Consider the following 14,712-nt stretch of genomic DNA (forward strand, 5'->3'; position numbering starts at 1 on the left):
TTAGAAGACTGAGAGGGGATCTGATTGAGTCATATAAGATTATTAAAGGATTGGACACTCCGGAGGCAGGAAACATGTTTCCGCTGATGGGTGAGTGTCGAACCAGAGGACACAGCTTAAAAATACGGGGTAGACCATTTAGGACAAAGATGAGAAGAAACTTCTTCACCCAGAGAGTGGTGGCGTGTGGAATGCTCTGCCCCAGAGGGCAGTGGAGGCCCAGTGTCTGGATTCATTTAAGGAAGAGTTGGATAGAGCTCTCAAGGATAGTGGAATCAAGGGTTATGGAGATAAGGCAGGGACAGGATACTGATTAAGGATGATCAGCCATAATCATATTTAATGGTGGTGCAGGCTCGAGGGGCAGAATGGCCTACTCCTGCACCTATTGACTATTGTCTATTGTCAATACAATGTAATAATGTGCTGACAGGTTTTACTTCCAATTTAAGACTCTGTTTGAGAAGTCATTTTGGTTTTAATCTTTCAGTTTAAAATCTCTTGATGTTCTGATCTAAAGGTAAAATATTCAGAGTTTGGATAACATTTCTGATAAAATTCTGAATTATTACCGAATTACTGTTTAATTTGCTGCCAAATTTATTGGATTTTGTATGGGGTATGGCATTTCTTCCAGCTTACTTTTATTCATCCAGAAATGTCTTCAAGCACCATTCCCCACCTGCCTTCAATACTCATCCCAGGCCATTTCACTTTTAAAGATCTGAGGTTTTCACTCTTTGGTTCAAAACTCAAAATGTAATTGATAACAATATGCCTGATTTACATTTTCCACTCACTCATTCATTCTATCTATATGGTTCTAAAGCATTGACACCGTGCTAAAAGCCTTGTGGTTTTTCTGTGACAATGAGAATTTAAAAGTTTCCCTTGCTCTTAAATGAGTGAAACCATGCACTATACTTAAAAGGTGTTGGCTGATCATTGCACAATTTGATCCCAGCTTCTTCTAACTTGCATTCTGCTATTATGATTGTGGTTGTTCAAAAATGTATTGGCTTTGTTGATTGCTGTCTGCACTGGTTAGACACGTGGAGTCTGCTGGGACTCATCATTCTCTTTAGACCCTATCTTTGGCTTTTCAACATCAAACATTAATCATGGACTACAATGCATTCAATGGAGCCATTTACTTTTTTTTCTCCAGTTTTAGGTTTAGATTTGCTTTTGTATTTTCAAAAAAAGGAATAGGGAAATAGTGGTATGCTTGTACAGAATAGACAACTGGTCTGCATCTAATATGACTGTCTGTCCAGATGATGTTGTCATTTTTATTCTCATTAATTTAGGATCCTTGCTCATCCAATGTCCTGTAAAAGCTCTGTCATGTCTGTAACAGGAGCCAGTATTGCAGTAGTATTGGAAGGAGATAGATCTGTGTCACTTGGTAGGCTTCAACTTCAGTTCTACTTTAAGCTGTTTAGATGTGTGTACTACTGGAATACTTTGAAATCTAAAGGCTAATTGATGGATAGGGAGTAAGGTTAGCAGCTTTCAAGAACAAGGTTGAATAGTTCAGAAAACTCCAATAGATCAGTTTTAGAATGTGATAGGTTTTACAAATTGGAATAGATAGCTTGGAAGAGCAGAAATGAATAGTTCATACAATTTGAGCAGTGAATTTAAATACACATCTGGTTAGTTTTTTGTAGCATCTTTCCATTCTGTCAATTGTTCAAAGTACTGGTCCTTGAATTCGTGGAGTCATTGAGGAGGCATCATTGTATTGCCTCCATTTAACTGCAGTTTAACATCACAATTATTGAATAGAGTATATAGAAGCTCACTACTTAAGAAAATCACCTCAAACTTTGCAAGTATAAAGGGAAGCATTAGATTTTTTAGAATGGGTCTTCGTCAGGAATGGCTATAAATAAGTGAAAATTATACAACAATTGTTTCGTTGGTTGAATGTAATTTTCTGTGGCTAGCTCCAACCAGCAGCTTTGGACATGTACAGGAAGGTGATTAAATCAGATCAAAGTATTAGAAATTGTGGTCTTGATAGAATAGACACTGATGCGAACAGTAAAAAGATGGTGGCAAGAAAGGAGGTCTTTGGCCTGGATATTAATGTGGGCAGAGGATTGAATTGTATAAATAAAACCTGCAAGTCAAGCAAACACACCAGATTGTCCAATTTCACCTTAACTGGAGCTACATATTTTGAATCCAGGATTTGGCATCTCCAAACTGTAAAGTAAAGGTGATGTGAACCTGCACGATGTGATTCTATGTAAAGGCACCATGTAGAATTAAAATTTTAAGGAATTGGGAGAGTGTTTAAGATGGATTCATGCAAAGTATTCACAGCTGAAATGAGGCATTCCTGCAATTGGGTAGTTCCAAGAGCATGAAGAATATACATGCATTATGCTCCAGTCTTGGATGCAGTGCAAAAGCAATTTAATGATCTAATGAACAGAATTCAGGAATGGTGAGTACCTTTGTTGATTCATCTCCATCTGTGGTATAAGCCCTCCAACATTTACCTAACACTCTTCCCCATTTATCCATCCAGTGCTGCCACTCACTCGAAATGCAGTTTGATACATCTATCACACTTGTTAAATCAGTTGCAGCTATCAGTCACTCTCAAGTGAGCCTGTGGAATTCTCTGCCACAGAAAGTGGATGAGGCCAAAACTTTGAAGGTTATCAAGAAGAAGTTTGATATGGTTTTTAGGGATCATCAGATAAAAGGGTATGAGGAGAGGTCAGGTACTGAGCTGGATAATTAGCCCTAATCATATTGAATGATGGTGGAGACTCAAAGCACTAAATGGCTTAGTTCTAGTTTGGTTCTACTTTTCTGTTGCTGTGGGACTCCTTAAAAAAGAAGATAGCAGATTTGAGATGTTAGAAAGGACGAGGTGCAAGACATCACAAACATTAAACTCAGTGTGTATTATGGCGTCTATTTCACATCCTTATGTTTATCTACCGAGGAATTCATGCATACAGGAAGTGTTGCTGTACATGCATTAGCACAGTTCCCCAGTTGATTTATCCCTTCTAAAAGGCACTGTTCAAGGATGTCCAGCCAAGTACCAGCACAAATGCACATACTTCAATAATTCAGTGAGTTGGATTTTCACCTGATGACTCAGAACCCACAAATAAGCAGAAACAGGCATTGGGGACATGGATATCTGCAGAGTCATGACAGAGGATGTCTCCCCAGCTCTGTCGAACTGGGAGTAGGTGCCGAACACCAACGGCCATAGTTGAGAAAGAGAATTCTGGGATTTATCTGCACCTTTTAAGCAGATAGTAACTGATGTGCCATGCAGTGTGTGGAAGAGTCCTGCTTGATCACTAATGGATTGGTGATTATAGTTACTCATGAGAAAGTCTGCCATGAAGAGGGGAACACTTCCATGAATTTTCAAGCATGATTCTCAAATTATTTCTGCCAAGCTATTAGTACAGTCATATGGATTTTTGATGCCAATGTATCTGCTGCCTTCAACAGGATGACTTCAATTTGTACCCTAACAGAATTAGCAAAGTGATGGAAAGGGTTATCGCCAGGCCTATCAAGCAGCACTTGCAAAGAGATTGTTCAGTTTGTGTTCTACATTGCCATACAGCTCCATATATCATTACAGACTGTCCAAAAAAGAGCTGAACTGCAGAAGTGAGATATGAATGGCCTTTAACATTAAAATAGCATTTGACTGAGTGTGTCATCAAGGGCCCCAAGTAAAATTTGAGTTAATGGAAATGGGGAAAACGCTCTCCTGTTTGGAGTCATATCTAGCACAAAAGAAGATTTGAAGTTGTTAGGAGTCTTTCATCTCAGTCCAAGGACATCTTTGAAGGACCTTTTCAGGAAAAGGGAAAATTTAAAATTTCTCATTGATTTCAGTGATTACAGCTCACCTGGAGAGATGAAGGTGGATGACACATCCTAGCTTCTGATAGAGCACTGAGTAACAGACTGCAACTTCAATATTCCTGTGTATGTTGGCGATTCTGAAGTTGAAATCAATTTGAGAGGATTAAAGATGGCAAATGATAGTTGACTGTCAAACATACACACACACACACATTCAGACACACACACACACACAGAAAAACATACTGTGGGTAAAAGTGAGGTATTGCATTTTGATAAAATGAACAAGGGGGAGAATTTATATAGTTAATGGTATAGCCCTGGTAGTGTTGTTGAACAGAGATCGAGGGGTTCAGGTACATATTTCTTTGAAAGTTGCATTGCAGTAGACAGGGTGGTTGAGAAGGCATTTAGCATGCTTGCCTTCATTGCTCAGACCATTGAGTATAGGAGTTGGGACGTTACATTGAGATTCCACAGGATGTTGATGAGGCCACTTTTGGAGTACGGTGTACACTTCCTACTATAGGAAGGATATTATTTAATTAGAAAGGATTCAGAATAGATTTGCCAGGATGTTGTTGGAACTGGAGGTTTTGAGCTCTATGGATAGGCTGAGGGATAAGCTGATAGAGGTCCATAAAATCAAAAGGGGCATAGATATGGTGAATAATAAATATCTTTTCCCTAGGGTAGGGGTGTTCAAATCTAAGGGGCATATTTTTAAGGTGAGAGGAGACAGATTTAAAAGGGACATGAGGGAGAACTTCTTCATGCAGAAGGTGGTTCGAATATTGAATGAATTGCCAGAGGAAGTGGTAGGTGCAGGTACAGTTACAACATTTAAAAGACAGGACATGAATAGAAAAAGTTTAAAGCAAAGTGGGCAAAGTGCTGGCAAGTGGGACTAGTTTAGTTTGGGAAACTTGGTCAGCATGTATTAATTGGACCAAAGGGTCTGTCTCTGCGCTGCATTCTTTTATGCCATACACACATGCACACGTGTGTGACTGGTTGTGAGGAGAACTGATTGGCACCTGAGCTTTCTGTCCCCAAAGGTCAGTTGCTAACTATGCTTGGGAGGAGATGAAGGCAAGGTTAAGACCATATCTGTCACTATCTCGAGCCTGCTAATTGCTGGTCCCCTCATAGCTAATGACACAGCTCTGCACCTTACTTTCTCCAGACATAGTACCAATGAGGATAGTTCCCCAACTTAATTGTCGAGCCATTACCAGACATCTTGCAAGTCTGCTTGGCATGTCAATTCAGGCTAGAGAATGTTTTCATTCGTGAGGCACTATGTAAAACTTTCAATAATATGACTGGGTACTTTAGCAGAACCATCCAATATTGCGTAGATATCTTTGTGCCACAGGGTTTACACTGACTTTCTTTGAACAGGGGCATACCCTTATTCGCTGCCAGGTTGGAATAATATACTGAAGCACACTTCTTAGAGAGAGTGCAATTCTGGTCTCCTTCCTATCGAAAAGATGTTGTGAAACTTGAAATGGTTCAGAAAAGATTTATAAGGATGTTGCCAGGGTTGGAGGATTTGAGCTATGGGGAGAGGTTGACTAGGCTAGGGCTGTTTTCCCTGGAGCTTCAGGGGCTGAGGGCTGACCTTATAGAGGTTTATAAAGTCATGAGGGACATGGGTAGGATAAATAGACAAAGTATTTTCCCTGCAGTGGGGGAGTCCAGAACTAGAGGGCATAGGTTTAGGGTGAGAGGAGAAAGATATAAAAGAGACCTAAGGGGCAACTGTTTCAAGCAGTGGTGTAGGCTAATACAGTTGCAATATTTAAAAGGCATCTGCATGGGTATATGAATAGGAAGGGTTTAGAGGGATATGGGCCAGGTGCTGGCAGATAGGACTAGATTGGGTTTGGATATCTGATTGGCGTGGATGAGTTGGACTGAAGGGTCTGTTTCAGTGCTGTACATCACTATGATTCTATGACTCTATGTTTGAAATGAGTGACAAAATCAAGTCAGGATGTGACATGATGATGTTCAATGTTTGTCAAATTTGTGAACTGTTTATCTCTATATATTTACAAAGCTCCTCTGTTGAATAGATTGTTTTTGAACTGTGTGGTTCACTTTGATAGCAATGTGCCTGAAGGATAGGATGATATCTTTTCTGCTGAATTATTGTTTGGACATGTCCTTGGCAAGCATTGTCAAGATTTGTGATAGGGCAACAAAATGTGAATGGTCTTTTGTATCTTTGGGTCTACCTTCAGGTTTAGGTTAAACAGGGGCTGGTAGATTAATTAAGGTCCTTAACTTAGCTGTCTTGACTTCCACACTTACAATTTAGCTCTTATTTCAACTTTCCAGCCTGTTCAACCAATATTACTTCTGGCAGTCTTCCATCTCCTGAGATGATTGTTCGCACTATACTGGTCAATTCTGTATGAAATATCGCCTAGTCTGGCTTGGTCCTATTTTGATATGTACTTGCTGCAGAGAAACATAATAGCCTGCAAAGGTGCATGATTTATTGACCTCTGTTTTCTCTGGACACTTGCCTCAGCCATTTCAGCTCTTTTCTTTTGCTAGCCTTTTTCAGTGACTTTCTAAACAGTCAGCTTCCAGAGGTTGCGGTTACCACTGACGGATGCCTCGTTGCTAGTGTCAGTATACAACTTCTTATTATCTCACTTTCAGGGGTTCTTGTAGTGGAAGTATAGAAACCTCAGATGTCATGACTCTATGGCCAACTAGATGTTCAGAATGTCTTTGGGCCACAGCTGCCATCTATCCAATGTATTCGCAATGGAACTTCACAAAGAATCAGCATGCTCCTGGACCTCTGATCATCTTGGCCTGTCACAGGATGCCAAAGTCACATCTGAGACAGTGAAGATTGAGCTGTTCGGCCTTTTCTCCTGTCTAGCACATATTGACCAGGTCGCACCATTGTGAAAGAGTCGTAGACTCACCATTTGATGTTTTTAGTCAAGTTCCTGTTATTTCACACGCATTTACTCAGCTTACATATAACAACTGCATCACAAAAGTTGCAATAGTTAGTCTCAGCATCAAGGCATAGATTGCCAGTGAGTGTTCACCCTAGTTATACAGCTATCAATAACCTCCAGCATTATCACTACTGTTAGATGGAAGCCTTCTGCAATAGTTTTAATCAACCTGTGCCAACATGTTAGTACACACCTTCAGGGAGAGATGGGAAAAGAACACAGACCTTTTGATCCAGAGGTAGGAACACTATCACTGTCCACAACATCCTGGATCATGTCATTTGTCTTCCTGGTGCTGACAACCAAATCAAACTCATGACACTTATGAGGGAGTCTGTGCAATTGCTGCTGCAGCTGTTCATCCACTCATGTGGCATCATCAGCATAAAACAACTCTTTGAGAACTCAGGGGAGTCAGACTGAACGATTTTCCATCAGTATCAACGTAGACACTCTCTGTGGATCACTAACAAAGATAGAATGTGCCAAAGAGTGTTGGAATAAGACCACAAACTTCTGAGTCCACAGTGATGCTCAAATGATGCTGCTCAGTCATAGCTGACCTTACCCATTATGCTTGAGTTGCAAAGTGTGGCACTGAAAAAGTACAACAGGTCAGGTGGCATCCGAGGAGCAGGAGAGTCACATTTCGGGCATAAGCCCTTTATTCCTGATGAAGGGCTTATGCCCAAAATGTTGAGTCTCCTGATCCTTGGATGCTGCCTGACCTGCTGTGCTTTTCCAGTGTCACACCTTTAGACTCTCACTCTCCAGCATCCGGAGTCCTTACTTTCTGTTTTTCTCTCTCTCTTACTCATCATGTTGTCTTGGAAAAAGAAGTTAGTATTGAGCAACTTTAAAGGCGGCCAATTGTCCTGCTTAATTAGATCACCTCTGCTCAAGTAGTCAAATTTCTTGATGACATTAGTAAAATATATAATAGTCTCCTTTGCTCTCAACATTTCCCTTGTAAATGCTGGACTGAGCAGATCATGTCAATTGTCGATCTTCCAGTTCTGAAAGCTCACTGAGATTTGGTGTAAATGTGTTTAGCTGAGATCTGCAGCTGACCAGGGCAATATTTGCAAATACTTTTTCTTCAATGTTCAGCAGTAAGATGCCCTGATAGTAATAGCAATCATTTCAGATTCCTTGTTCTTGTGTAGAGTCATAAAAAGGGAACTGATGCAGATGTTACAGGTGTGTTGGTTTCCCAATGATTACCCAGTGAGGTATCAGCATTTACAGCTTTGTTCACAGCAAGCAAGTCAATAGCCAACTTTTTTTCCGTATTTGCTTCCCATATGTTGAGAGGGATAGTGTAGATGATCTCTTGAAGTACATAATGTTTCAATTCTGTACTCTGTACAGCAATGTGGATAGTGCCTGTTAAATCGAGTCATGAAGCTCTTGTATTTTATCTGTGTGGACAGTATGGTTTATGACAAAATGACCACCATATTTTGTCTTTGAATGAAAATGGTTGCATCCTCATGGTAATGCATAACCTGAAGCTGCCATTGTCGTTGTCAGCTCTGTGGTAGGTGTAAATATTGAAAATGTTGTTCAGTCAGTCATGTCACTGAAGTGAATAGCCAGCTTGGTTCCAATATCCTGAAAACAAGTACAGACTACTTAAAATTTTCTGCAATGTTACTTGTAGTTTAGGTACTATTATGAGCTCCGACAAGTTTTAGCGCAAGCTCACATTAATGTGATGATAAAATAACAAAGGAGTTGGAAGATAGAATATATCTATCATGAATTGAATGTTTGCAAGCTGATCCTCGATTGCATTATTAAGTACAATTCAGTGAACTTTCAATCTTAGTAAGTGTGGCAGCAAAGTTTAAAATGTTTTAATTAATGTTTTCATTTACATAAATAACCAATTTTGAATCCTTGATTTAATTAGCAGCTCATATTCCTTTGTGGCCAATCTACTTTTGCTTATTATAAATATTTTTGAATGATAGGTATGAGAGAATAGGCATTACAACATGTTTAGATTATGGAGTTGTGTATATAGTTCTTTAATATGTCATGTGATGTGAACTTCATTGACAGGATAAGCAATTATTGTCCATCCTTAATTTCTTTAGTTCCTTTGAACTGAATTTTTGCCAGACCATGTTAGAGGGCAATTAGTAAACTGTGGGTCCAGAATAAAACAGAGCACATATAGAACATAAATATTTACAATGGAGATGTGAAAAACAGCATTGAAACAAGACATAATATTTCCTAAAATCTGTTGCTTTGTTCATAAGGGAAAGCATCCTTTTCACCCCATATATTTGGAGTACATCATGTCAGAATGCAAATCAAGTGAAAAATTGCACACGTTTAAGCTCATTGAGAGATCTTTGTTGGACATGTATCATAGCCTACACATGCAACATGAAGCATTTAGTCCATTTAGAATTATGACCCAAATAATGTGTTACACTGTTCCAGCACAAACCCCCTGCTCATGTATTCAATGCCTTTGCTAATAAAGGCAAGTATCCAAAATGCCTTCTTAACCACCTTATCTCCCTGCTGTGCTATCTTCAGGGATCTTTGGATATGCGCACCTAGGTTCCTCTGATCTTTCTTTCCAGAGTTCTACCATTAATAGTGTAATTTGTTGCCTTATTAGCTCTTCACATTCCTTCACATATTTTTCCAAGGTTGAATTCCATTTGCCACTGCTTTGCCTGCCTGACTAGTCCATTGATATCCTCCTGCTGTTTCCAGATATCCTTCTCACTATTTATCACCCTAACAACTGATGTGTTGTTGACCATACCCCCTACATTTAAGTTCAAATTATTAATGTCATTTCAAGCAGCAGGGGCCCCAACACTGAGACCTGTAGAGCTCCATTGGAAATGGGTGTCCAGTCACAGAAACATCCCTCTACCATCACCCTCTACTTTCTGCTTCTCAGCCAATTTTGGATCCACTGCACCGCTTTGTCTTGGATTCCATGGGCTCTTACTTTCTTGACCAGTCTACCATTAGGCACCTTATCAAAAGCCTTGTCGACCACATGAAATGCATTTACTCTTATCAACTTGGAGTTACCTCAAATTTGTCAAATACAATTATCACTTAACAAATCCAAGCTGAATGTTCCCATTTAATCTGTGTCTCTTAAAATATATTCTGTCCCTTAGAATTCTTTGTAATAATGTCCCACCATTGATATAGACTGACTGGCTGACAATATTGTGGTCTCTCCCTTCCTGTCTTTTTTAATAATTGGACAATGTAAGACTCCTCCAGTCTCTTTGCCCCTCTCCATGGCAAGAGAGGATTTTAAAAGCTCCTGCCAGGGCCCTTGATATCTCCTCCCTCAACAGCATAGGATTCATCTTTTAAGGCTTATAAACATGCTAATTCCTCCTTTTCTCTGTGTTAATTTATCTTAAAATTTCACAGTGCTCCACCCAGATGTCCAGGCCTGTGTTGTCCTTTACATTGTGAAGACCCAATGCAAAGTCTTATTTTGAGAACTATGGCTACATCTTCCAGGTCCACATACAGATTATCTCTATCGCCACTAACAGGCTATACTCCTTCTCTAGTTGTGCTGTTTATTTATTTTTTGTTTTTTCCTTATTCTATCAACCAATACTTTCTCATGCATCATCTTAGCACCGTCCAATTTCCCTATTAAGTACCTCACCCACTGCACTTTTGATCCTCAAAGGACTCTGCCAAATTGACTAGCCAGTATCTTCCATAAGTTTTTTTCCCTAATGCTAATGTTTATGTCCCTTGACATTCTGGGTTCACCAAACTTGGTCTCACCCTTTGTCACTTTGGGAGCATATTTGCCTGTTTTTTCAGTATTTCCTTCTTGGATGCTTCCCACTGTTTTGATAGTTTAACTTGCAAGTATCTGCTCCCAGTCTACTTGGACCAAATTGTAAACTGAGTAAAACTAGCCTTTTCCCAGTTTAGAACTTTTATACCTGACCTATATCCTTATACTTTTCAATAACACTCTTAAATCCAAGTGATTGCTAGTCACTATCTCCAAAAGGTTTTCTTCCTAATATGCCTTTCACCTGCAAGGGCTCATTTCCGAATATTAGGCCCAGAACTGCCCCCTCTATTGCTGGCCTTTCTATGTACTGTACTGGCTAATGATGTTTACTGGATGCGATATAAGAATTTTTTGCCCTCCCTACCATGCATGCAAAAACCAATATTATAAGCCAGTCAGTCTAACATTAATGTTGGGCAAGTTATTATTTGTGTAGTTAAGATCCCTACTAATATTTTATTATTACATATTTCTGAAATTTGACCACATATTTGTTTCTCCATCTCTCCATGACTATTTGGGAGCCCTTGGTACACACCAAGATATTTGCTCCTTATGTGAGTTTTAATTCTGCCCACATAGCCTCATTTGATGATCCATCCAAGATATCAGCTAGATTTACCACTATAATTGATTCTTTGGTTATTCCAGGCCTTTGAAGTACCTAATACATTTGAAGGTGCTTGAAAGTCTAAAGAGCTTGAGTTAAGTGTCTTTAAAACATGAATGCTTTCTCCAGGCCCATCCGACTGCTCAGGAAATCTCTCACCAACTCTAGCTACTCTTGCACTAACCTAAACACTATCAGACTTTCCCTCCACCAGGTCACTATTGTAACTTCTTCTCCTCTGATTTTACCCTCCCTACCAGCCTGATCTAATCTGCTTGTCTGTAGACCTTTGTTGCTCATTTCATACTCAACAAGACACCAACCTTGTCAGTTAGGCTAGTATATAGGCAGGAAACTGACAGGGGAAAGAAATTGGAAAAGGTCTAATTAAAAACTGCAAAATATTCAGGAAGCTTGCTCTTTTGGGCTTTTCACCTATCAACCTCCGTTCCACCATCAATCTCATCATCTTCACAACCAGGCTAAAATCCAGGCCACAGTGTTTAAACCAGCAAGTGTTACATCATTCCAAACCAAATTTGATGCAGAAACAGAAGTAAAAGGAGGGAGAGAAATATACGATTGAGAAAATGAGAGGGAATAAATCAGGAGAAGTACTTTTTAAAAATTGTTAATGTAAAGTTCCAATAGTGATTAAAATCTAATGGACTTCAATTTGACACTTGCAATTTTCAAGGCCTTAGCAGTAATTAAACCTCATTACAGCATCAAAAATTTAATTGGCGAGAAATGAATATACTCCAACATTTTCTGGTGAATTTTGTGGCTGTTTATCACATACGCTCTAACCTTTCCTGATATGTTTAATGTAATTATCACATACGTACCATCATTCCATATATTGATTGTTTAGTCTCTTAACGAGACATCATATCTTTGGGAGGAATAAGGAATTCAGACAGCACCTTTCTAATTTTGAGAGTTAATTATGTTCATGTGATCACTTGCTGTCTGATATACTCCATAATAAGGATGAGCATTGACAGCCTCGTTGTTATTTTGAGTGAAAATTTTGATCATTAATTGCTTCATGATAGACCCCACTATATTATTGTGGGTGGTTTGTAGTGCAATAATAACATCTCTAGCTCTGGGCTAGAAGATCCTGGTACAGGTCCCACATCAGGAATTGTTTGCAATAGCATGAGAGTTTATAACATGGTTTAATGGAGTGATCATCAACTTGGGGGCGGGGGGGGGATCTTTCCACCTCTTTCCACCTCTTTCCCAGAAAGGGAGGAAAAAGTATCTGTCAGATGCTACAGTTAAAACAAAAGTGCTTCTATTTTTAGTTTAGAAAGTAGCACAAAATTAAATAGCGGATACTTGCAGATTGGATGTGTGTTTATTGCTAAGGTAAATTGTTATGAAAAGAAGACCATGCAAGTATTCCTCAATTTTACATGGAGAACTGCCAGCTTAAAAAAAAACAGCTCAAGATACTTCAGACAGCAAATTATTTCATTGGACTGCAATGACTCATTATGTAGGGAAACACAGCATTCAAACTGTTTCAACAACATTGAAGAAAAAACTAAGATGTTAAAAACTAATTGTGAACGTTTTTTGGGTACTTTCAAGCATATGAAATTGACAGGCAGGTTTAAACGGCTGACAGGTCCAACAGGCATAGCTCAGGTTGTAAATTTACATTTATTCTAATGACTGCAGCACCATGACGAGACACTTCCCCTCCCACTATCCCTCATGATATACATACAAACATGGAAAACATGGACAGGAGTAGGTCATTCAGCCCTTCAATCCTGCTCTACTTCCTCAATCTAATTGTGGCTGTTCATCAACTCAGCACCTTATTCCCACTTTCTCCCCATGCATTTGATCCCTCTAGTCCTGTGACCCTAGATCTAACTCCTTTTTGAAAGCATGTAATGATTTTATCTCAACCACTTGCGTTAGAAAATTCCAAAGCTCAGCGCCTTCTGGTTGAAGAAGTTTTTCATAATTTCAGTTTTAAATGGACTGTCCCATATTCTGAGGTTGTGACCCATAATTCATGACTCTCCAATCATCAGGAACATCTTTCCTGTGTTTACCTGATCTACTCCTGTTAAACGTTTACAGGTTTCTATGAGATCAGTTTGATAAACAATTGTTGTACTACCTCTCGAACCAGGTCATCCTTCCTCACGTAAGGAGACCACATATATAGTACATATAATATCCTGAAAGAGGCAAAACGTTATAATAGTGTCTAAGAGCATACTATTGAGTACAGGAGTTGGGAGGTCTTGTTGCGGGTGTACAAGACATTGGTTTGGCCAATTTTGGAATATTGTGTGCAATTCTGGGCTCCTTCCTATTGGAAGGATGTTGTGAAACTTGAAAGGGTTTAGAAAAGATTTACAAGGATGTTACCAGGGTTGGAGGATTTAAGTTATAGGGAGAGGTTGAATAGGCTAGGGTTGTTTTCCCTGGAGCGTCAGAGGCTGAGGGGTGACCTTATAGAGGTTTATAAAATAATGAGGGGCATGGATAAGGTAAATAGACAAAGTATTTTCCCTGGGACGGGGGAATCCAGAACTAGAGGGCATAGGTTTAGGGTGAGAGAGAAAAATATGAAAGATACCTAAGGGGAACTTTTTCACACAGAGGGTGATGCATGTATGGAATGAGCTGCCAGAGGAAGTGGTGGAGACTAGTACAATTGCAATATTTAAAAGGCGTTTAGATGAGTATATGTATAAGAAGGGTTTGGAGGGATATGGGCCGGCTGCTAGCAGGTGGGACTAGATTAGGTTGGGATATTTGATCGGCATGGACGAGTTTGACCAAAAGGTGTGTTTCTGTGCTGTACATCTCTATGACTCTATGACTCTAAATAGGAACAGATGTAGGCCTTAGGTCCTCTTATGCATGCTTCACCAGTCAGCAACACTATGACTGATCTGATCTAATCTGGGCATCAGCGATATGTTGCTGGCAACTCCTATGACTCTTGATTTCCTATCTTATTCAAGTACTGGTCATTCTCAGCCTTGAATTTAGTCAATAATTCAGCCTCTGCTGCTCTTTGGGGCAGAGAAATCCAAAGTTTCATGACCCACTGAGAAACAGTCATTTCCAATCGGGAAGGAGTTGCAATGAGAGTCCTCAACATTGACTCCAGACCCTCTTGAATCTCATGACATAATGTCAAACATGGATGAGGGAACCTTCTGCTGATTACAGCCTACTGCTCACATCCCCTCACCTGGTGAGTCAATACATTCCATGAGGAATACCATTTGGAGTAAGCACTGAGGGTGGCAAGAGTTCAGTATGTACCTTGATTGAGAAACTTCAAGATCCATCACCAAGAGTGGCTTGTTAACATAGCTACTGACTGGCTACTGAGGAGATGTTGTGGCTCATCAGCAGCAGGAGAATTATATTCATGCATGATCTGT

General features: G+C 39.6%; 1 protein-coding gene across 6 annotated transcripts in view; it reads right to left on the reverse strand.

Moving 5' to 3' along the window:
- Nucleotides 1–14,712, reverse strand: part of ralgapa2 (Ral GTPase activating protein catalytic subunit alpha 2) — a 585,975-nt gene that overhangs the window by 138,178 nt on the left and 433,085 nt on the right. The window lies entirely within an intron of this gene.

Source organism: Chiloscyllium plagiosum, chromosome 9, assembly GCF_004010195.1.
Source record: "Chiloscyllium plagiosum isolate BGI_BamShark_2017 chromosome 9, ASM401019v2, whole genome shotgun sequence".
Lineage (NCBI taxonomy): Eukaryota > Metazoa > Chordata > Chondrichthyes > Orectolobiformes > Hemiscylliidae > Chiloscyllium > Chiloscyllium plagiosum.